Source organism: Arvicanthis niloticus, chromosome 15, assembly GCF_011762505.2.
Source record: "Arvicanthis niloticus isolate mArvNil1 chromosome 15, mArvNil1.pat.X, whole genome shotgun sequence".
Lineage (NCBI taxonomy): Eukaryota > Metazoa > Chordata > Mammalia > Rodentia > Muridae > Arvicanthis > Arvicanthis niloticus.
Window position 1 is genome coordinate 50,787,408 of NC_047672.1, and position 16,852 is coordinate 50,804,259.

Genomic DNA, 16,852 nt, shown 5'->3' on the forward strand with positions numbered 1-16,852 from the left:
ACAAGAACAGAACCATTGCCTTGAGAATTTAACATAAATGAGCCAAGTTGAGTGTGTCCTTTTAAAAGAATAATGAACTGATTGACCTTTTGTTATTTAGAGTATGTTTTGTTGCGTTTTGAGTGCTTTGTGTTGTTTAGGTATTACTGGCATCTTGTATATGTTCAGAATTCACAATTTATCATTGTGACATAAAAGGACTTTTGAGTGAGTAATGCTTAAATTTTGAATATAAGCATACACAGCCAAATAGAATTTAAATGAAAATATAACTGAAATACTAAAAAGCAGATATTAGAATTTTTAAAGGCTTAAGAATTTCCTCTTTTTACTTTTATTAAAATACATTTTTTGTCATATAGTATATCCTGATTATGGTTTTCGCTCTGTCTACCCCTTCCAGTTACTTTCCACCACCCTGTCCATTCAGACGCATACCCTTTCTGCCTCTCATTAGAAAACAAATAGGCTTCTAAGGGATGAAAAAATAAAACAATGACAAAAACTAATAATATCAGAACAACACAAAACAGAAGGAAAAAAGCCCAAGGAAACACACAAGAAATAGATAAAGATGAATAGACCTACTTTTTCTCATGCTTGGAAATCCCATACAAATGCAAAACTGGATGTGACAATATAGTAGAGAGAAAAGAGGAAGAATAAAATAAGAAAGAAAAGTAAAGTAAAAGCCATAATGATAAAACATTACAAGACAAAGTATCTCTAAAATTGACCTTACATTCCTTTTCTGTTGGCCATCTTCTGCTTATCATACAGTCTACTCTCAAAATTAGTTTGATGTTCCCAGTGAGACTTTCTTGAAGAGAACATTCTTTTCTTTACAATTCCTTAATAATTGGAGGCAGCTTCTGGGTTAGAGTCTTAGGGTTTTTAATGCTGTGAAGAGACACCATGAACAAGGTAATTCTTATAAGGGACAGCATTTAATTAGGGCTGGTTTACAAGTTCAGAGGTTCAATCCATTATCATCAAGGCAGGAGCATGGCAGTGTGCAGACAGAGCTGAGTTCTACATCTTGTTTCAAAGGCAATCAGAAACCGCCTCCCGGGGAGGAGAATGAGGGTCTTAAAAGCCATACCCACAATGACACATTTCTTCCAACAAGGCCACATCTATTACAATAAGGCCATTCCCTGGGACAAGCATATACAAACCATCACAATTCCTCCCTGGCCCCCATAGGCTTGTTCAAACATATGAGTCTATGCGGGCCATACCTAAACATAGCATAGTGCAAAATACATTTAGTCCCACTTCAAAAATCTTCACAGTCAACAGCAATCTCAACAAGGTTAAAATTTCAAAGTTCTAAGTCTCTTCTGAGATTCATCTAATCACTTAACTATAATCCCCAGAGCAAGACAGGAAAACAGCAGGGCAAACTTCAAACTCTACATCTCCATTCCTAATGTCTAAGCAGTTTGCAAATCTCCAACTTCTTTTTCATCTTTGTTGACTGAAACAAACTTCATTCTCCTGCAGTTTCCACTCCCTGTTAAAAGCCTTCTTCACCAGATGTCCCACAGATCTAACATCTTAAATATCTTGGGGTCTCCAAGCCAACTTCAATGTTACATCTTCTTCTTCCAATGTCTTGGTTCACACATGAACTCCTGGGCTCCACCAAAGGGCTTGGATGACATTTCCAGCTTTGCCTTATGTGCTACTCTAGGCTCTGACTGACCTCACTACACTTCTGCTGCTATTCTTGGTGATACTCTCATGGTACTGGCATCTCCAATATACTGGGGTCTTCCACTGTAGCTAGGCTTCACCTATACCTTCTCTTAGGCTCTCTTAATGGTTCCGAGCCTCAATTTCTTTGCATGACTCCTCTAGCCCTGGGTCATCAACTGCAACTGAGGCTAAATCATCACCAGTGGCCTTCCCTGGCCTCTTACAGTGCCAACCATCAGATATTCTCTATTACCCCCTTTATACCTTCAAAACCATTACCAACTGGGTGATTCTTACATATTAGCCAGTCTAGCTGCAGCAGGAGGTAAAGCCTTGGCTATTTCTGGAACACAGCTTCTTTGTGCTCTCAAAAAAACACTTCCCAGATTTCACCTCAGTTATGCTGGCCTGTTCTTAATCACTGCTAATTTCTTAGCCCCAGCTAACCAGCATCCATTGTCCCAGTAGTCCTTTCTGTTCTGGACTTTAAAGCCAGAGCCACATGGTAAAAGCTGTTGAATTCTGCTGCTTGCTGTAGCTGGAACATGACACCCCTCCTTATTCTCATACAAGCTTTCTGTTTTCAACTCCTTCACACCTAAGCTTTGTTGTCCTGGAACTTGTGTGAACTTGCTCTGTCAATTGATCTTGAATTCAGAGATCTGCATGGCTTTGTCTCCTGGGATTAAAGGACTATACCACCACATCTTGACTTAAACTCTTTTTCACCTACAAATTGCTCTGTCCCAGGCTGGCCTTGAACTCAGAGATCTGCTTGGCTGTGTCTTCTGGGATTAAACTTGACCTAAACTTAGCTGGGTGGAATCTTGCCCTCAAAAGTCCTATTCCCTTATTTGTTATCTCCTAGAACATAGAATTCAGCTGTGTTCTACTTCCTGGTGCCTGTTTAATACTTAAACCATACATTTTGTATTTTTCCTTTCTTAGATTGCTTCTTTTCATTAAAACACTCTTCTAAAGAGGGAACTTTAATTACCATGCAACAGAATTTTTACCAGGATGTTTTGAGACTTCCTTTTTCAAAGCAATTAATCTAAATCTCTTCACCCTAGAGTCAGGTAGACTCTTTGGGCAATGGCAAAAAAACCAGCCACATTCTTTACCAAAATACAACAAAAACAGTCCCTAGACTACATACTGAAACTTTTTCTCCACTGAAGCCTCTTGTGCCATGTCTACAGTGTTCAAATCGCTCTCGGCAACAAAGTCTTCCGTATTCCTAATAGGATAACACATTAATCCAAGAATTCTACTGCTTTCCAAATTCAAAGTTTCAAGATCCACAGTCTTCCAATCAAAATCATTGTCAGACCTATCACAGCAATACCCTACTTCTGGTACCAACTTCTGTCTTAGTTAGGGTTTACTGCTATGACCAGACACCATGACCAAGACAACTATTATAGAGGACAGTATTTAATTGGGGCTGACTTTCAGGTTCAGACGTTCAGTCTATAGGAACATGGCACTGTGCCCACAGACATGGTGCAGGAAGAGCTGAGAGTTCTATATCTTGTTCCAAAGGCATTAAAGCCCATGCTCACAGTGACATACTTCTTCCAACAGGTCCACACCTCCTGGATCAAGTATATCCAAACCATCATAGTTAGAGATGAGGACATGTGTCTATTCTCCTTTCAGCTCCAAGACCTCAACTTGTATAGATCTATGCAGCCCCTTCTGCATGCCACCTCAATCTCTGTGAGTTTATATGTGTTAGTGAACTTCTTTATCCCTTCTGTCTCTTACACACTTTCTGCCTCTGCTATCTCAGTTTTCCTTGAGGCCTTAATGGAGGTGTTGGGGTTGAATGTAAAAGATCTATAATGTAAAGATCTCTCACTTTAAACATAATATCTACCTATGGGTCTCTGTATTTGTTCCTATCTGCTGCTTGAGAAAGTTTCTTTAAATCATGGCTAAGTAATGTGCTAATTTATGAGCATAGTAGAATATTATTAGGGACTTTATTTCTACATTCTTTTAGTAAAGCAGTACTATTTGGTTTCTGCTAGGTGCCTGAGCTATCTAGTCTTAGGTTCTAAGTCATTGAAGAAGCATCAGAAATGTATTCCTTCTGGTGTAATGAGCCTTAAATCAAATCAGATTTCGGTTGGTTACTGTCACAATCTTTCTGCCACACTTGGGATAGTATATCTTGATGATTAGACACTATTGTAAATCAAAGGATTTATACCTGGGTTTGTTTTTATATTTCTCATTTTCATGTATGCAGAATACCTCTCTTTTTCAGAGATATATGCCTACAGAAGTGAAAGTTTTATATAGATTGTAGTACAAATTCTCTGTGTTCAGTAAATTGTAAAATTGTTCTCTAAACACATTTTAACATAAAAATAGACATTTCAAGGAAAATGTTTTGAAAACTATATTCCAATCAAATGTACCTAAGAAGAAAGCTGATATAGACATTTTAATATTTCAATTTATATCCTGTTTACTGCCCTCCTCCCAATTACTCCTCCCACAATTGTCCCCTCATCCTTCCCCCCTTCTCCTCTGAGATAATGAGAGTCCCAGTAGGTATCCCCCTGCCCTGGAACATCAAGTCTATGCAAGGCTGGGTGCATCCACTTCCACTAAGGCCAGCAAAGGCAGCCCAGCTAGAAGAACATATCCCACATACAGGCAACAGCTTTTGGGACAGACCCTTCTCTAGTTGTTCAGGATTGACATGAAGACCTAACTATTCTCAACAATAAAAGAATTTCTGGGGGAATCACCATCTCAAGCTGTATTATAGAATACACATGTGTGGGTGCTTCAGTCCTTCTTAGAAGGGGAAAAATACTAATGGGAGCAAATATGGAGACAAAGTATGGAGCAGAGACTGAAAGAAAGGCCATCAAAAAACTGCCCCACCTGGGGATATATCTCATATATGGTCACTAAACCCAGACACTATTGTGCATGCCAAGAAGTGCATGCTGACAGGAGCCTGATATACCTGTCTCCTGAGAGGATCTGCCAGAGCCTGAAAAATCCAGAGGTAGATGGTCTCAGCTAACCATTGGACTGAGCATAGGGTTCCCAAAGGGATCCCCAATGAAGGACTTAGAAAAAGGACTTAAGGAGTCCTTTGCAACCCCATAAGAAGAACAATAATATCAACCAACCAGACACCTCAGAGCTCCCAGGGACTAAACCACCAACCAAGGAGTTCACATGGAGGCACCCATGGCTCCAGCTGCATATGTAGCAGAGGATGGCCTTGTTGGGCATCAGTGGGAGAAGAGGCCCTTGGTCCTGTGAAGGTTAGATGCCTCAGTGTAGGTGAATTTGAAGGCAGGAAAATGGGAGTGGGTGGGTGGGGGAACACCCTCTTAGAAACAAGGGAGGGGAATTGGGATGGGAGTTTGGAGGGAACAGAAAAGGGGATAACATTTGAAATGTAAATAAAGAAAATATCCAATAAAAAAGAATTAAAAATCAATAAAATAGAATAATTAGCAAAACAAAGTATTGGATCTTGTTAAATCAACAATATCAACACATTCTTCTCCAAATAAACTAAAATATTTAGAGAAAAATTCAAATTAACAAAATTATAAACTTAAGAGAGGGCATAACTGCAGATACTGAAGAAATATAGATTATAAGGACATACATTAAATCTCTACTCTTTTAAATTAGAAATCTAAAAGAAATAAATAATTTTCTCCATACATACCACTTACCACAGGTAAGTCAGTTTGTATACCTGACTGTTGCTGCTATGTTCCCAACAGTCATAAAATGGAAACAGCCTAGGTGTCTATCTTGTAAAGAATGAATAAGGAAAATGTAGTTCATTTACACAATGTAATACTATCATATGACATGCTTTTTCTCACATGTGAATAATAAAACGCAAATATTGTAGTTTAGAATAAATTGTACAAAGAATAATGTACATTTCAAAAATTATTGAAAGAATGTATACATTGAATTTAGAGTTGTATATGTTTATAATTTTCAAATGTTCATAGAAAAAATATTTATTTTGACTGGATCTGTAGATGTTAAATAATAAAAATTTTTCCCGTATACATATTTTGGTACATTGTTATAAAAAATCAAAAGTTCTAATTTACACATGCTCATTAGGAGATTGTGCTTTGTTTGTACATTATAATGTAAATCTGTAACAGTAAAGTAATTAGGAATAAAGTATTTTTTTTATCTAATTTTCAGTAATTGTCAATTTTCTATCAAAATATTTAAGTAACATATGTCCCTTATTTCTCACATATGAAAACTATATAAAAATCTTTTAATTCATTAAAAATATAAAAGAAACACTCAGGGGCCTGGATAAATGGCTCAGTAATCAAGCATATACACTGCTTTTCTAATGGACCTAACTTAGGTCCCTCACAGCCCTGTTGGGCTATCCACAATCACTAGTAACACTGACTATGGCATATCTGACATCTTCTGCCTTCCATGGGAACCAGCATAAATATGACACATACATAACCACATAAAAGCAAGAAAACACAAAGTTAAAAGGAAATATAAAGAAACTTTCATATTGTATGCTTTTATAAGTTCTGAAAGTCATAAAAGGAATACAAGGTAGAGGAAAAAATATGGGAACAAACGATAATAATGGGTATTTTAAGTCATATGAAATGAACTACTGTAGAAACTCTCTAAAATATATACATATATGAAGGGAATTTAAATGGAGTCATGTGGAGAGCTTTTGGGGCTGTTTGGCAGGAATCTGACATTGGGCCATGACAAGGAAGTAAGTTCAGGCAGGAATCTAACTTTAGTCTAAAATAGGGAAGTAATTTCAGGCAGGAATCTAAATCTTAGGCTAGAACAAAGATGTAGGCTTCAGGCATGAATATGACTTTGGGCTAGGACAGGGAAATAGGCTCAGATATTTTGGTCATCCTGAAATAGTTTAGAAATAGTGATCAAGGGGGTGATCACAGGAGTGATCGTGGGATTTTATTTAAGCCTTGCTTGTTTTTCAAGTATTTGCATCTATTATATTGCTAGTTCCTCAACCTAAAACTGACCTAAATATTAGCATGTGATTAAAATGGTATAAAAGCAGATTGAAAAAAAAAAAAAAATGAACCGGCCTTCAGTCTCAGAACTGGCTGGAGTCATGCTACAATGTTGTCTAATTGTCTTTTTTCTTTTTAATCCTCACTCCTGTGCTGAAGAACCTGTTGACTGACTGGGCTGGCCTAGTCAAAGTCAACATAAAGGAATTTAAGTGGAGGAGCAAATACTAAATAGGTATCATACGCTAACAAATAAAATTCCCAGTACCAGAGACAGACTACATCTTTTTGACACATTGGAAGAAAGCGTCCAAAGACTTTCCAAATACTATAACTTATTGTTGATGCTATTTGTAGCAATATACAATATGATAGTGACAATGTATTGCTGAAGATATCAGAGAACATTAAGGAAGATAGCACAGAACATAGAGAAAGCTCACTGATACTCAGCTGGAGCTTCACTTCCACTGCCTAGCATTCACAGTACTACCAGGTACTATATATGCTATCAAAATGTGATCATCAGTCACAGCCAGCTAAGAATCCCCAAAACTATAATAGTTACCTGTTAGTAAGATATGTTCATGGATGTAATAATGTCACAAATAGTATAGGAGTAACCAAGCACATTTTAAAAATTAAGTTTAAGGACAACTTTGTGAGATAGAACCTATATCTGATACTATTAATGAAGCAAAAATTGAGACTGGATGGATCTTAAGCCCCAGAGAAAAACCAACTACTACTACTACTACAATGCTAAATAAACACAGTAATGAAATGAAATTAAATGACATTCCGATATACTCATAAATCAATGGATCAGTCAGCCATCATCAGAGAGATGCTTCTTTTTGCTGTGAGTGGTAATTAATAGAGAACTTCAACTGGAAAACATAAAAAGGGTGTTCATACAAAAGTTCATAAAAATATCTTTATCTTACCCATCTATTCAATGATCAGAAACCTATGCAAGGGTGAGGTCAGACGAGAAAAACAATTGAAAAAAGGGCAGATAATGGACATTTCTAAGGAAATACCATTTTCCAGACATGAAAGGGTAGATATACAAAAGAAGTCACAGGGATCTTGGCTCCATTCAAAAGAAAAGCCAAACAAAACACCAGCCTGAATGAGGAAAAGTAGGCACAAAGTCAGGCTGTTAGTGAAGAAGGTAATCACAAATGATAGTCATTTGGAGAAGGAAATCAGTTTTTCTTAAATGAAATGGCACTGCAGTCTAAGTCAGGTCCCATGCTCAGGAACAGCTGAGCACATAATTCAGACTCCATATTTTTCATTGCCTCCCTCAACTGTTCTTTGTTTGTTTATATCCCTAAGAGATAAAGAACCTAACATTTGGTGGGTAGGCAGGACCAAGGAAGGAGATGGGAGGAGATGGAAGATGAGAAAGAATGTGATAAAAATATACAACATAAAATTCCAAAACAATGAATTTCAAAATTGAAAATCCAGATAACAGAAAAGGAAACAAAGTGTATACCAAAGAACATCTTTTTGATATTAGTAAAAACTATTCTCTGCAAATTGTCCATATTTTGATAGAATATCAAGATCCTCTATAAATACTGAAGTAACGGGAAGCTGGATTACAATCTAGCAGATGTTGATTTTGCAACAGAGGTCAGCAGATATAAAAGTATCCCATAAGGATCCAAGTATTGCAGTGGTCATAAACCAAGGCCATTTGTTTTTGCTTCATGTTTCTTAAAATAATATAAATGCTATCAACAAGTAAAACATGTAAAATGATCTGTTGTTTGACTATTGTATTCCATTTACTATTTGATCTTGTTCTGCCAAACATTTTACATACAACCTTATCTATGCCCATTTTTTTAAATTGAAAGAAAAATGAACCCTCACCAATAGGCAAAGGAAAGTAATGTGTTGTGGTATTATGCTCTGCACTCTCTAATAAAATTACTATATAAGCCACTTAACCTTACCCCTTTGCTTATAGGCAGTTATTAGTTTAAAATTTAAAAAATTCCATAATTATTGTTCTGATGTAAAATACTGAACAGACTAAAGAGGACAGCAATTATAATGCATATATTAGAATTTTAAAAGATAAATAAGCAATAAACTATAGTATATAGAAAGTTTGTATTGACTAAAAGTTTTTAAGTTGCAGTAAGTTTCTACTAAACATTTGAAGATAAGAAGAAGGTCATTTGATAATCATCTACTTTCTGGACGCAGTTGTTCTTCTAATTTTATACGCATATTATAGCAATAATTATAAAGTTCAAGAAAAAGTCCTAAAATATTGAAGGTAACTTTAATAATAATATTTCTTATTAACTTCAAACCATTTGTGACTTTTTAAATAAAACCTTAATATAGAGAATGACTAGCATCAAATATTCTGATTAAAAAAAAAAAAATTGAGGCCCCAGGGAGTTGGAAGGTGTGATGGGGAGGGAATGTGAGAGGTGGGGACATTCTCTTGGAGATGGGGAAGGAGGGATAGGATGAGGAACAGTTGGAGGGCTGACTGGGAGGGTGATAATGACTGGACTATAAAAACACCCTAATAATAATAATAAATAATAATAATAATTAATAAGGTGCTTTAGAAGCTTTCAAAGACCATGCAGAAGAAGCAATGTGATGAATAAAAGGTTTACTGAGCAACCTGGAAGCTTCATTTGCATTTGGTTGTAATTTTAGTCAAAATTTGTAGTCTAAAAGTGAGGTGTTCTGTTTACTGACAGTCATTGACCCAAACATTACAGTTTCTCTTAGTAGCCAGTCGTGATAAAAGGTCAAAATAGAGAGATGAAAAGTTCTCTTTTAGAGTCCTTTACAAATCATAAATTCCCTTTTCCTGCCCCATACTCTAGGCATGAATACATATTTAACATGATTTTTAAAATTGACAAAAATTTACTGTCACAATTAATTTAAAACTAAGCTTCTATAGCATGAATTCAAGGAAGTAAAACTTTCAGAGTAGATAGGTCTTCATTTTAAAGAACAAAATGTATATCACTCAGACATACAAATTTATTTTATTTCTCCGTGTCTGTGACTCACTCTTTAGGTCTCATTGTCACTCTGTCTGTGTCTTTCTGAGTCTATGTCTCTCTGTCTCTGTTTCTGTCTCTCTGTATCCATCTGTTCATCATCCTTCTTTCTATCTATCTATCAATCTATCTATATATCTACTATCAATTTATCTGTTATCTCTCCATTCTCTCTTATCCCACGAATCTCTGGCAACTCTACCTCCCATTTTCTGTTCTCATTCTCTCTCCCTTTATTCTTTAATATAATAAAATTTATATATTTGTGAAGTATATAGTTGATGTCAAGTTTGTTTATAATGTAGAATGAAAAAAATTTAAAACACTTTTCTAGCTTTTAGTTTTATTGTTAATGACATATTTGAGGAACAAGGTCTACGTAAGATACATACTTTGCACGTATTTTCCTTATGTCAACAACTACTTTGCATAATTTTTATAAAATCTTTATCTCATTCATGTACATTAAGTCAAACATATTTCTTTTTATTAAAAATGGATCCTTTTCCTATACAATGTATCTTGATTATAGTTTTCCCCTCCCTCTGCTCCTCTCAGTTCCTCTCCTACCTTCCAGATTCACTTTGTGTCTCTCACTACAAAAGAGCAGTAATATAAGAGATATCAAGCAAACATGGCAAAATAAAATATAATGCGATGAAAGAATAATAACCTATAATATTAAAGTTGGACCCTGCAGTTCAACAGGAAAAGACACCATATTGGCTATGAGATGAAGAAAGGGTAACACTTCTTTATTACTAATGGGAATATGAACTTATATAGCCACTATGAAAATCAATATGGCTTCTTTGTCAAAAATCAAATATCTGTGTGTTTGTTTATTTCTGGATCTTTGATTCTGTTCCTATTATCTATCAACCTCCCTGTTTTTATTCAAATATTGTGCAGTTTTTATTACTATTAACTCTTTAATACAGCTTGAAATCAAGGATGATGGTACCTTCAGATAGTTTTATTAGACTGGGTTGTTTTAGCTATTCTAGGTTATTTGTTTTTTCATATGAAGCTGAGAATTGCTCTTTCAATGTCTGTAAAGATTGTATGGTAATTAAGATTGGAATTGCATTGAATTTGTAGATTACTTTTGATAAGGTGGCCATTTTAACTCTGTTGATCCTACCAAGCCATGAGCATGGAATATCCTTCCATCTATTGATGCCTTCCTCAATTTCTTCCTTCAGAGACTTTAGATAAATTTCACCAAGATATTTTATATTTGTGGCTATTGTAAAGTGTGTTGTTTCCCTAATTTCTTTTCCAGACCACTTGCCATTTTTACAAAGGAGAGCTGCTGATTTTTTTAGTTGATTTCATATACAGACACTTTACTAAAAGTATTTATCATCTTTATGAATTCCCTGGTAGAATTTTGGAGGTTGTTTATGTATACTATCATGTCTTTGGAGAATACTTCTTTGTTTTAACTTTATATCCACTTGATCTACTCTATTTGCCTTAGAAAGTTACTTTTATTTTCTCTTATCTAGTGAGACTTACTTTGTGTTAACATACTTAGTGGATTTTGGATAATGTTTTATAAGGCACAGAGAAGAAGCTGTGTTCTATTTTGTTTAGATTGATTGTTATGTAAATATCTGTTATGTCCAGTTGTTTTATAATATCTATTAGATCCAATATTTCTCTGTTTAGTTTTTGTCTCAATGACCTGTCCAGTGGTGAGAGTAGGGTTTTGAAGCCTTCTACTATCAGTGTGTGAGAATCAATTATGTGATTTAAGGTGAAGTTGTATTTCTTTTATAAGTATGACTACTCTTGTGTTTGCAGAATAGATGAAAAGACATAAAATGTCATCTTTGTGGAATTTTGCTTTATTAGTATGTCCTTTTTCATCTTTCCCAATTAGTTTTAGTTTGAAGTCTATTTTGTTAGATATAAAAATGGCTGTACCAGCTTGTTTCTTAGCTCCATTTGCTTAGAACATTTTTTTCCAACCCTCTGCTCTGAGGTGGTGTCTATTCTTGATGTTGAAATGTGTTTCTTGGATTTACAGAAGGATGAATCCTGTTTTCTCATTCATTCTGTTAGTCTGTATCTTTTTATCCAGGAATGGAGAACATAGATACTGACCTATATCAATAACAAATGATTGTTGATTGCTATTATTTTGTTGTTAATTTTGGTGGTGGTTGTGGTATAAGTGTACATGTTCTTCACTTCCTCAGATATTGATGGTGTGAGATTACTTAATTCCAGTGTCTTCATGGGTGTAGATAACCTCCTTTGGTTGGAGTTGTTTTGTTTTTTTTTTGTTGTTGTTGTTTTGTTTTGTTTTTAGATATTGCTAAATTTAATTTTATTATACAATATATTATTTTGTCATCTATGTTGATTTGATGTTTTGCTGGTTATGGTACTCTGAACAGGCATCTGTGGTCTCTTAGAATTTGCAGCCCATCTATCCAAACACTTCTAACTTTTAGAGTCTTCAAGGAGAAGTTGGTTGGAATTCTAATTGGGCTGCATTTATATGTTACTTCATCATTTTCCTTTTCAATTTTTAATATTCTTTCTTTGTTCTGTAGGTTTAGTGTTTGCTTATTATGTCAAGTGACTTTCTTTTTTATTGCAATAATGTGGTGTTTTGTATGCTTCTTGTACCTTCATAGGCATCTCCTTCTTGAAATTAAGAAAGCTTTTCTCTGATTTTGTTGAAAACATTTTCTAAATCTTTGAACTGGGTTTCTTCTCCTTCCTCTATACCTATTAATTTGGGGTTTGGTCTTGTCATAATGTCTCAGATTGTCTGGATGTTTTGTGTCAGTTGTGTATACAAAATAGTTAGCTATCAGCTTTCTGTGAAGTAAATTCCTTTTCTGCAACTAATGTTATTTTCCCTGGGGATGTTTTGAACAAAGGAAATTACACTCTACTAAGATAATATGAATTGTTTAATACAATTCTGGAAAATTTAAGCATGCCCAAATGCCAATATCATGAAATAACTCCAGTACACATGATAAAAAATATTATGTAGTAATCCATATTTAATCTCATACTATATAAATATAATAGTCATTTAATTTTTATTCATGTTTTAAAAGTAATAATTTACTGATTAGAACTAGATTAACTCTCCTAGAGTCTATTTGGCAAATCAAAGCAGATGTAATTTAGATTATGTTCCTTGAATTGATAAAATAGAAGATGATACATAAATTTTCAGATTATGGTCAGGAGTTGTGATCCAGTTTTGAGAAGAATCAAGAGTACACATTTTAGTAATTTTCAATATAGTCACAGATTGTTTAACTACCACAACTCTCTAGCTAAGACAAAATTAGTGAAACAGAATTTTGATTCAACTTTCATTCTCTTCATTGAAGTCATGAAATATAGTCTTATATGAACTGTATCCCTGAATTATTCTACTCTATACACTGCATGTACATGGAACATACAGCATGCAGCTGCTGCAACTTCTATTTGTTTCATTTACCATATTTTCAATATTACTCATCTTGTGAACATTTGCATTAAATTATTTGTTTATGCTGGATTGTATCTTTATATTGTATGAACAAAGATGATTAATTGTTCATCTACTACTAGAGAGTTGTGCTTGTCCATATGTGAGTATGAGCAAAGTTTTATGTGCATACTTGGAATATTATTTATACTTGTACTTATAGTATATTTTTGCTTGGGATATTATTTTAACAATATTTCCAATCAATATTGTTATATTGTAATATATTGTAATATTATTTTCAAATGATATTTGAGTTGCACCAAATAGTGAAGTTAGTAATTCTCATGATATTTCAGCTTCAATTGTGGATATGAAGAAACTCATAATCCAAATCACATTGACTCTTCTACAATATTACCAATCAACAAAAGGGCATTCCAGCCTTGTGTTATGCCCCACAGAATTTCTTTCAAAATTTTCTGACCTCACTTTGTTAAAAATATGATTTTTTCCACACTAATGTTTCATAGCATCCTTTATAAAAAAAATTGGCCATAGATAAAGATTTTCATTCATCAAGCCCCTTTCCAAGTTCAGTAATTCAAATTATTATCTACATCCTTGAGCATTTATTCTTGATTACTATAACATTTGTTAAATTTATATTTAGGATGTGCAGATAATCTAAACTTCTGTTAATATTTTATTGGTAATGTATTTGATTTTATCTTAACTGCAAAAAATGCATTTTGGTAGTGACTAGATTGACTACAGTGATGAATGTGGTAGATTCCTGTCATATTAGCAACACCAAGACTTCCAATCCATGAACATCAATCCATACACATTTTCATTAATTTTTGTTATCTTTAAAGATATTTTATAACTTTCAGTGTACAAGTCTTTTAAATAGTGTGTTAAAAGTATTTTAATTTTTTGTATGACATTGTATGAATATTTCTTGAATTTTCAAATTGTCTTTTGCTTGTCAAGAAATGTATAAGTGATTTTTGAAAGCTTATATCTTTCTCATGAATTTATAATTTTATTTTATTTAAAAATAAATAAATTTTTCTTAATATTTGACCAAAAAATAAAATTTGTATGTAAATAGAAATCATGATGTTTTAATATAAATATGTTGTGATACATGTCCTAAAATCTAATTATTTTACATGCCTGACACTTGATATAGTAACTTAATATATGGTACAAACATTTGAGATTTGTTCTCACAAATTTTCAGTGTACAAAACATTTAAGAAAGTTATGTTAAACAAGACAAGGCATAAAAGAAGAAAGTAATACTGCATATTCATTTTATATGTAATTTCTAAATAAAAATTCAAATATCTATCATAATAACTAAGAAATTACACACCAACAAACCAAATAACCCCATTAAAAAAATGGGACAGAGCTAAACAAAGTTTTCAAAGAGGAATCTTACACATCAGAGAAGCACATTATTAGTCATCAGGGACATGCAAATGAAAACAATTATGAGATCCCACCTTACACCCATCAGAATGGATAAGATAAAAATTTCAAAACACAGCAGATACTGGTTAGGTTGTAGAGAGAGGGGAACATTCCTTAACTGTTGGTGGAAGTGTAAACTTACACAACCACTCTGAAAATCAATTTGGCGGGGTTTCAGAAGATTGAGAATAGTTCTATCTCAAGACTCCTGCCATATACCTAAAAGGTGTTCCACCATCCCACAAGGACACTTACTCAGCTATGTTCATAGCAACTTTAATCAAAATAACCAGAAACTGGAAACAGTCTACATGTCTCTCAACAGAGGAATGGATACAGAAAATGTGGTACATCTACATAATTGGATACCAAAAACATGGATATCATGAATTTCATAGGCAAATGGACAAAACTAGGAAATATCATCCCATGTGAGGTAACCCAGACCCAAAATTAGATGCATGATATGTACTTACTTATGAGTGGATATTAGCAACAAAGTACAGAATAATCATACTGTAATCAACATATCAAAGAAGCTAAATAGCATGGAGAATGGTTTTCAGAAGATATCAAATAGATATTGGAGGTCAATGGAAGGTGAGAACTGGGTGGTGGGGAGGGGATCAAGGGTAGTGTGGGAGAATGTTGCAGAACTTTTCCTGCCCATTGTATTTACAGTGGAGCTTTGTAATTGGGCAAGTGAAGAGGTAGGCAGAGGGAGGAGTGGGGAAGAAGGAAGGAAACAAAGATAGGAAGAAGGAGGGGAAGGAGAGAGGAGAGAGGATGTCCACAGATGCCCGTGTGGTTCTAGCAGTCTAAGGTAGTTATTCATTCAAGGTTAGGCAATGAGGTTAACAATTCTAATTGTGGGGGATCTTGTGTATTGAGTATTTGCTAATATATAAATCCATTGGTTAATCTTTAAACATTAAGAGTCTTCTTTCTACAGGGTAGTGTACCGCAAGGATGGTAGTTATTGTCTGGGGTTGAGCCGAGCACAATGAAGGTGGCAGAGTTGGCCCAAGGGCCAGCTTAGAGCCATGGAGTCCACGGCACTTACCAGTGGAGGCAGCAGCCACGCCAAAGTCTTGTGAGTCCCCGGCGAGTGCTCCTGGCCAGCCGGTGCCACATTTAGTGTGGGCACTTAAACCGGGAACATGGCAGTGGCCAGGAGCTACCTGAACCATGCACTGTCTTTTCAATACCTCCCGCTACAGGAGAAGATATGTAGGGAGAACAGGGGAAAGAGAAGGGAGACCTACTGTGGGCAGGGTGGAGTGAATTCCTAGGATTTGTCACAGACTTGGGATGGGAAGAGACCCCAGAGGTTCTAAAGGGACAACTCTAGCAATGACTTCCATGAATCAGAGATATGGATACTGAAGTGGCCACTTTCTATAGTAAGGATTGCAAGTGGAGGGATAAAGACAGCAACTCACACACAAAAGCTCTGATGCAAAATACGTATTGCCTACGAGATATGGGAGGACAAAACTGAGCAAAGACTGAAAGAATGTCCAAACAATGACTGCCCCAAATTGAGACCCATCCCTGAAACTATTAATGATATTCTGTTATGCTTACAGACAAGAGCCTAGTGAACCGTCCTATGAGAAGCTCCATCCAACAGCCAATAGAAAGAGATGGACAAATTAACACCAAACTTTAGATGTAATTTGGGAGTCTTACTGAAGAGTTGGGAGAGGGAACTGAAGGGGACAGGAACTTCATAGGAAGACCAACTGAATCAACTAACCTGGACCTTTAGGGGCTCCCATAGAGTGAATTATCACAAAAGAGCCAGCATGGGCTGAACCTACATGTCCTGCCCATACATAGCAGGATGAGCAACTTGGTCTTCATGTGGATCCCCCAAAAAGAGTAGCTGGGGCTGTCTCTTGTGTGCCTGCCAGTGGATCTAATGGCCCAAAATAAAAAGCCTTGTCTGACCTCAGTGGGAGATCATGCACCTAGCCCTGCAGAAATTTGATATGCAAGCAATGCGAGGCTGGTAGCTTGTGTGAGGTGACACCCAGAGGAATGCTTCTCCTCAAAGAGAATGGGAAGGTGTAATGGGGGATGACTTGCATGGGGTTGTCCTGGGAGGAGAG